Raw genomic sequence first — 9,226 nt, forward strand, 5'->3', positions numbered from 1 at the left:
TCTTTTTCTAAGTAAGAAATATGCAGCTTACAGAGTAGTTTGGCATTTTTTGGAGCAAATATTACTTTATTTGTACCACCCTACCAGGGGATTACAGCTCATTCTTCTGGGACACAAGCAGGCATTATTTGCTCTTCAACTGCTGCCATCCCATTTATCGCTGTAAAATAGTGGTTTGCTTGATGCACATATATATATATCTATTCCATGCCAAATTTTAACATTATATGATATTTCTGATGGGGAAAAAAATATATATAAATAAAGTTCTTTTTATTGTAACTCATAAAGCCGGTATACTGCACGCTGGTGGATGATTTGCTTTGGGTTTTTTGATGCATTGCGTTACTTATGCTTTTTAAAAGATGAATCAATATTGTACGTGTAAGTTGATCATTGGAGCTAAAAAGCGCATTTTACTAGTTTAACATAAGTTATTAGAATTTATAATGATAGAGAAAATGTTCTTCTCATATCATAAACTTGAGAGGCACTATATGAAGTCCATCTTCTCGTACTGTACTTTCAGTATAAATTGTATCGGATAATAGAGTTTGAGGAGAAGCAGATCTGAATTCTAGTGGTAAAGAATGTGCACACCCTCTTAATTAGCTGTAAGACTATTAAATTGAAGAAATGTTTGTCCTTTAAATACAACCCCTCGGAAAGGGCAGGGAAAAGAAGAGAAGGCACTTTGGATATTCGGAAAGGAATCTGTATGTTTTGCATTACTTCTTAAGCAAATGCATGTATTCGCTGAGGAGAATGAATGCCGTAGCCGCAGCATTTGCTGCATTCCTCCACAGTCTGACTGGGATTATGAACCCGGCTTTATTTTGGTGTTTTGCTAAATGCAGATATCTGAATGTTAATTATATTCTGTAGCTCTTTAACTTTTATTAATTCATTTCCCAGCTATTTTGTTGCTTTGAAAGTCATGCAAGCCAACAAGAGAACTACCATGAAAGGAACCAGAAGGTTTCCTTTCTTACAGCTAGATTGGAACTATCAGCTGATAAAACAGCCCCCAAATCCAAACCACTTGCTGCTTTGGGTTCTGTTATGGATGTCACCTTCAGGGAATGAATCGGAGCCAATTTTCTCTTTGAGAGTGGAATTTTTATTTCCTTTCTCTTTCAAGCTCGTGTTATCCAGCACCGTTTTGTTACGTGGTGTCTCTTGTAAAATCTCTTCCTCTGCACTATGTGTTTCAGCCTTTAGATTAGAAACATTTACCCTGTCTTGAAAGACACCAACATGGTGAGTAATCAAAGGAGACGAGTTAAGAGAGACCTTTGTCAATAATACAAATTTGCCCTTCATCTCGAAGTTTTATTCAGCAGCATTCAAGGAAAATGTGTTTGTTTGACATCGGCTTCTTTGAACTCTTTGCGTCGGATACTCTTACAAAAGCACAAATGTTTGATCTTTCTGCATGTGAACAACCAGTTTCCCCGGTGGGATGGATGTGGGGCTGGAGCCACCGCTCTCCCTGGCACCGGAGACAGTGTCCGCAGCAAGTTCTTAGTCCGATTTCCAAACTCTGTGCTTGCTTTGGGTTGTTTTGCTTTTTAAGGCTGTTTTTTGGCTCCCTCTATGTCACCCAAGTTGATGCTTTATTTTCTTCCCCCCCCACCCCGCCAAGTTTTGGGCCCATTGGCTCAATGGCAAAGGTTGTCGTGTTGACGAAGGAGAAAGTAGCATGAATGGTCGTACCGGCCGTACCAGGCAGGAAAAAGCAGATGGCTGCTCTGTTAATGGGGCTTCTCCACTTGATCTCACGGGGAGAGAGACCTTTTCATTGTCCGCATTTCTCAAAGCTCATTGATTTTTCATTCTAGCGGGATTTATTTGCTTTTGAATCACTGCTGTGCTGTTATCATTAGATGCTGGACCTTTCACCAGGGTGCACATTTCACTAGGTTTTTTTGATACTTGCTCTGTTAGGATTCCTGCACAGAACTTCTTTCTTCCCCCTTTGCATTAAAAGTGCTTATTAAATTCAAAATAAATCAGGCATGGCATTTTTTGTTTGATCATTTAAAATAATCGAAATGCAGTATTTTTACAGTTTTTGCTTAGCATTCCAAAATATTAAGGTAAAACTTTACCAGAACAGTTTTATTTTCCTCTTCGGCAGCCGTGGGTTTTTTATATATCAGCTTTTTCCCTGGATTTCTTTTTAAAATGCATTTATTTAGTTTAAAACAAACACCACCAAAGGTATCCTGGATGAGGGGTTAGCCGTGTTGTACGGCATCGTTCGAGTTCTTCATCCTCTTCTGAAGGAAACCGGGATGGAAATGCCTTGAGACCAACATTGCAAGACTGAACAAGGTTTTCTGAAGCTGTGTGCTTAAGCAGGAACAGCTGCGCTCTTGTATTGCTTCTCTTTCAATTAATCAAACCCACTTCCTCCGCTCTATAGTTCCTTATGGCCTGGATCTGGAAAATACAAAAATAGGGATTTAATAGAGATTCATGTTTACTTACTTCTGCATTTGGGTTTGTAGGACAATTGAATGTAACTAGAGTGTGATTTTGCTCTTCCATTTATTATCTTACTGCTAATATTCTTATAATAAACTGAATCCCGATCCTTCAGAGCTGAGGTCAAGGGAAGCACAAGATCATCTCAGTCTAACACAGAAGAGCCTGTCCTAGAGAAGAGCCCTGCAAGCAAAGCTTGACTTAGCGCAACGCTGGGGATGTGACCAAGGTTGGGGGTTTACAGGATTTGACCTCCGCCTATTAAAACAAACATTTAAAACATTTAACATATTAAAACAAACATTTTTTTTACACAGCTTGAAGCGGCATCTGAATGGAAGTTAAAGTGTTTTGGTTAAAACTAACATGTCTGCAGTTTTATTTGAAGGTGGAGCCAGGAAAGGCACGTAGCAATTAATTGTCATTGAAATGCGCATCCAGGGGAGCGTGCGGAATGCTCGGCGTGAAAGACCAAACTTGGCCTATCTTTGACATGATAATATTTTAGGCTTTAGTTTGCATCTGTTTTTTGTGTCACGTTGCTTTCTACTTATTTCTTTGCTTTCCTTGCTTCTAAAATAGCATGGAAGACAAAGCAAATTAGATGAGTGTACATTCCAGGTGGTCAGGCTGTACAGTAAATAAGCGTGATATAAAGTCTATACAAATATGCTGGCTTCCCATTCTTTTGCTTTGAATAACAGCGCATCTGCAGAGCTATATAAATATAAATTAGAGGTGTCGATGAAAGATTCTGGTCTCATTTTATAGTAGGGACTGTTATCATAAACTCAGTACAATTTGTTGAAATGCTTTTTAAGAGCTATTTCATAACGTACCAAGAGAGCGTGTGTGTGTCAAGTAGAATCAGTATCACAGTGAAAAAATCATGGGGGTACCTATGTGGATTTGGGGGCTTATAGTATAAAAATTCTCTAAATTGCAAAAGGTAACTGAGGTAGAAAAGGTTTTGAGTGAGTAATATGTTTGCGAATGAATGTATAAGTTGCTGCTTATCTTGTCCCAAATCAGATTAAAAGCCCTATTCTAGAATCTAATGATAAGAATTTATGGGAATCTCTGTTTCCATACTAATATTTTTTAGGTATAAGAGAGGAAATATGCCTGATGATATTAATTTGCTGTTAACTAATATAGTACAACATCAGTAACCGGCAGTTAATCTATCAAACTCATGCCATGACATCTTACTTGTTGGTTTAATATGTTATAAGCATGAAATGTGTTTCTCAGGTATGTTTTACATTTGCACCAGGTAATGGAAAGTACAATATATTACGTGCTTGTGCCCCAGAGGAAACTTTTAAACAAAAATAATTGAATGCAATAAATCTTCCCCCTGCCGCCCTTCTGGTCGGCCTTCTGCGCTGGATCTGTGGGTTCATACTTATCGGGAGCGCTGGTGGTAGTGACGGCAGAGCCGTGCCGCTGCGGGGCCGCTGCCCTCGCCCACCAGATGTTGGCTTTACGCTCCGCGATTGGCTTCGTTTGCTCTCTCTTTTTTATTCTCCATTTCTTCGATAAGTGACGTCTTTTCTTCTGAGATTTAGAGTCTTGTTACAGATTGTTGTTACTCTTGGTAGTAAGACTATAGTTTTTCAAATAATTAGGAACATTCACAAGTTAATAAATCTGTCCTGAAATGTTCATTTGGTTGTGTACGTTGTATAGGTTTATATTTAACCGTGTCTCCGCATGAATGATTTACCAGGTGTTTATTTTCAAAAGTTTTCATCATACACAGTGGTGAGATGATTTGATGCACAGTAGGTTTAATAACTTAAATGTTTAGATTATTATTCCTGTTTGGTGCACGGTTTATTAACTCCCTTATCAGACACTAATCTTAAAGACTTCCTTGTCCTGTGAATATGCAACTTGTTTTAGTCGGTGCCAAGCAAGTGTAACAATCTCGTAAGTCACCTTCAGAGCATCTGGTATAGCACTTGCTTAGTTGCTTCAGAAGGTATAGAGGTACATAATATAGCATCTAGTGAATATGAGATTAAGTATAATAAATATCACCGACTTCTAAAAGAAAAAATCAATATACCACTTCACAGAATCACAGAATGTCAGGGATTAGAAGGGACCTCAAAACATCACCCAGTGCAATCCCCCCATGGAGCAGGAACACCCAGCTGAGGTTACACAGGAAGGTGTCCAGGTGGGTTTCAATGTCTGCAGAGAAGGAGACTCCACAACCCCCCTGGGCAGCCTGGGCCAGTGTCTGTCACCCTCACTGAGAAGAAGTTTCTTCTCAAATTTAAGTGGAACCTCTTGTGTTCCAGTTTGAACCCATTACCCCTTGTCCTATCACTGGTTGTCAGCGAGAAGAGCCTGGCTCCATCCTCCTGACACTCACCCTTTAGATATCTGTAAACATGAATGAGGTCACCCCGCAGTCCACCTCACTCCCCGCTCATCCAGACCACACTCCCTCAGTTCAGCTGTGAGGATGCTGTGGGAGACTGTGTCAAATGCCTTGCTCAAGTCAAGGTAGATCACGTCCACCGCTCTGCCATCATCCATCCATCTTGTTATGTCCTCATCAAAGTCAATGAGGTTGGTCAAGCACGACTTCCCCTTGGTGAAGCCCTGTTGACTGCCCCTAATGACCCTCTTATCCCTTGATCACAGAGTGGCTGCTGCTTTGTTTTTCTTTTCTTAAAGCAGCTTAACTGTGTTTAAATTGGTGATATGTTGTACTTAAAGTTTCTAAGAACACATAATGGAAGAGTTTGAGAAAGAAGCAATGGTATGGATTTTAAGTAATCCGGTAAAAATAAACGTAGCCCAGGCTTGCAGTGCTGGTTCATCCAGCTCCTTTCCCCACCCAGGTGTTTGTTCAGCAGGAAATCTCTTGGGAGACGATGAGAGAGGAATTTCACCCAGAGCTGGTTGGACAAGTCCCGTGTCGTGTCGTTGCAATACCAGAGCGGTCGTGCTTTGTTAGAAACTATTTCCTCTAAACGCTTTAAATCATAGCTTGAGACTATTATTGATCTCTCAACACAATGAATGCATTTGGGCTATAATATAAATATTAAAGACACTTCCAGTTGTAGATGGGTTTGTAACTTCCTCCGTGCTTTTATCTTTTATAGAACTATTGATGTTATACAAATGTAGTTATTTCGATTCTGATAATAGCACAGAATGGAAAACCTTACCATTGCTTCTGAAAGTATCAATGCTGAATTGAAACTGGTTTGGAATCTTCTGCTTTCTAGAGGTCTGTTTAAAAACCAAAAAACTTAGTTTAAGTCCCGCTTAGTTTAGAATGCAAAATATGACCAGCAGACTAAGACATAGTAGCTGAAACCAATTGCAAACAGATGGGATTTTCTTATTCTGATTGGCCATGTGTTGCCATAGTAAAAAAAATGAAAAAGCCAGTCAAAACATAAGTCATCTAGAGGAAATGACCTTGATAGTTCTCGACTACTATATGGAACTTTTTAGAGCTAACACATAGAATATATCAAATATTCTGGAAGAATGGCAGGTATTTGTAAAAGAAGGGATATAGTGTTTGTACAGGTAGTTCAGAAGGAAAATGCAGCTTTGGAAAAAAAAACGAAGCACACAAAAACCTCTCCCATCTCCACAGGTGTAAACACAAAGTACAGAACTGGTGCAGGTTTAAGATGAATCATGCGAGGCCGTTCTCCTGGGCATTGCTTCACGGAAATGAATAATAACTGTAAGTGTCTGAACAATGTAAATCACACTTGCACTTGGAAAACCTCTTAAAATACAAATGTGCTTTATTTCTAATAGACTGGGAACTTTATGGCTTTAAAATGTGCAGTTTTATGTGACTTGCTTTAAGAATAGCTCATATTCACTTACTTTTTAGACCTCAAATTCCCATATACGCATCGCTCCGATTATTTATAAATAAAGAGCTAAGAAGTACTGTTGCTATATGGAAATATACATTAAACTTTGTAACGGCATGCAGACTTATGATGCTGCCCCACACCATCAGTGCTTGTATTGTTTGTTGTATCTTTATCTATAGGGTGTATCAAGGCATTAATAGAGACAGGACTCGACTGATTTGTCTGTCTAGAGAGCAAACCCTTGGCAGCCCATTTCATGTTGGCTGCACCCGCAATTACGGCCTTTGGGGAATTTGCAGCTTCAAATAAGAATAAAACCGTATTCGTAGAAATTATTGATATCCTTTCTCCAATGCGTATATTTACAAATCCATAATATGCACATATAAACCATACAGATACACCGTGTTCAGGTATTTAGTATCTTGCACTACCTCCCTGTCATCTTTAAGGCTGGGATCTGGTACTACAGATTGCTTTTAATTGTGTTACATATTTTAAACTTGTTGTAGGACAAAATCCATACCTTGGCAAATCCATTTAGCCTTGATTTTAAACACTCTTTGCAACATTTGAAAACGGATTGTGCCTTGGGGACTGCCTCGACGGGCTTTGTGTGGATTAATACCAGAACATGCAAAGTAAGTTGACAGTAAAACTTTCACTTGTGTTTGGCTGAGCTCATGTAAATATGATACTGATGAAGTGTGACTAAATCCCTAGTTAAAAACTTAAACTCCTTTTGTACACAAGTTTAAGATTATTATGTAGTGTCATTATACATGCAGAAAGTAATTGAGTCTTTTTCCCAGTGGAGGTTTATATATCCTATACAGGTTCTTGTCTATTAAAAGTACGTTAAGTAACACTGAATGTATTGTCGAAAGTATCAGCCAGCTTCATAGTTCAGTTTATCATTTCGTTCTTAATTTGCACTACTTGACATCTGTGATATAATTGTTATTTGCCTGAAAATACAGTAAACGTATTCATTTTGATGATGGCATTTTCAATAAGGTTTCTCAATTGCTAGGAAGGAAGTCAAGGAAGGGAGCCAGGAGCCCTGCGTGGTTAAACAGGGAACTGCTGGGGATGCTCAAGTGGAAGAGGAGAGTTTCTAGATCATGGAAGGAGGGGCTGGCCACCTGGGGAGAATCTAAGGCTGTTGTCAGAGGGTGTAGGGAGGCAACTAGGAAAGCTGAGGCCTCCTTAGAATTAAACCTGGCGAGAGGGGTCAAGGACACCAGGAAGAGCTTTTTCCAATACGTGGCAGATAAAACTAACAGCAGAGGCAATGCAGGCCCACTGATGAACGAGGTGGGTGCCCTGGTGACAGAAGATACAGAGAAGGCAGAGTTACTGAACGCCTTCTTTGTCTCTGTCTGCTCTGCCGGGGCTGTCCTGAGGATCCCGCACCGCTGAGGCCCCAGAGGAAGGCAGGACAGTGGAGGAGTTTGCCTGGGTTGCTGAGGACTGGGTTAGGGAGCAGTCAGGCAATCTGGACACCCATAAATCCATGGGTCCGGATGGGATGCACCCGCGGGTGCTGAGGGAGCTGCCTGAAGTCATTGCTGGACCGCTCTCCATCATCTTGGCCAAGTCTTGGGAAACGGGAGAGGTGCCTGAGGACTGGAGGAAAGCAAATGTCACTGCAGTCTTCAAAAAGGGCAGGAAGGAGGACCCGGGTAACTCTAGACCAGAACTCTGGAGGTCAGCCTCACCTCCATCCCTGGGAAACTGATGGAACGACTTCTCCTTGGTGCCATCTCAAGGCACATCAGGGATAAGAGGGTCATTAGGGGCAGTCAACATGGCTTCACCAAGGGGAAGTCGTGCTTGACCAACCTCGTTGACTTTGATGAGGACATAACAAGATGGATGGACGATGGGAGGGCATTGGACATGATCTACCTTGACTTGAGTGAGGCATTTGACACAGTCTCCCACAGCATCCTCACAGCTGAACTGAGGGAGTGCGGTCTGGATGAGCGGGTAGTGAGGTGGACTGTGAGTTTGGTAAATGCCATTGTTTCTGAAACTAGATTTTTAAAACTTATGCCTTTCTGGTTTCCTGGACTATATTGGTCTCTGTGTGAATGGTGAATATCTGAGGAGCATGTTTAAACCACTTTTAAAAGGAGAATAAGTCAACAATTTCTAGTGGTTTTCTTCCCTTCAAAAAGAAAAAAGCCCTGTGATTTACTCTAAGTGCATGAAACTTCTTTAGACATGTTTAGAATTTGCATGGCATGCACTGTCTCTTGCTTAGGTATTATGCTGTTTACAAACTTTATATTCTGATGAATGAGCAAGCGATCGGCGTGGTTTGAAACCCAAGTATTATTTGCACAATGCAGAGAAGCTAAAATTTGAAAAAGAATCCATTAATCGTATAAATCATTGAAGGATGTGACTAGACAGACATTCTAGTTTGGCCCCTTATGCAGAGGCCAGATCAAATGCAATTAGAACATGGTTGTCAAATGTTTGTCATCTTAAAAATCTTTGCTGAAAGAGATTTCCTAAGCTTGGTAGCTGCTCGGGCGCTGCTCTGCCTTCAACTAGAAAGGTTTCCTATATGCAACCTTAATCTTCGCTGCAAATTAAGCTCGTCTCTTCTTGTGTACCCAGCAGCAGAGGAAAAGAGCAGCTTTTCAGTGAGAGGGAATCAAACGCACGTTGAAAGATTTGGGAGGAGTCAACATTGGGAACAACGTGATGTTAAATTTAGTACAAATGTTCAAAAGAAGAGCATCTAATAGCTGTTGAAAGACAAGTGAGGGCAGCCCTTTATTGTTGTTAACCTCTCTCCTCTGGAGTTGTCATAATGAAAAATACTATATTCGAAATAAGAAATTACAGATAGT

This window comes from Streptopelia decaocto (genome assembly GCF_964273445.1).
Source record: "Streptopelia decaocto genome assembly, chromosome: 18".
Classification (NCBI taxonomy): domain Eukaryota; kingdom Metazoa; phylum Chordata; class Aves; order Columbiformes; family Columbidae; genus Streptopelia; species Streptopelia decaocto.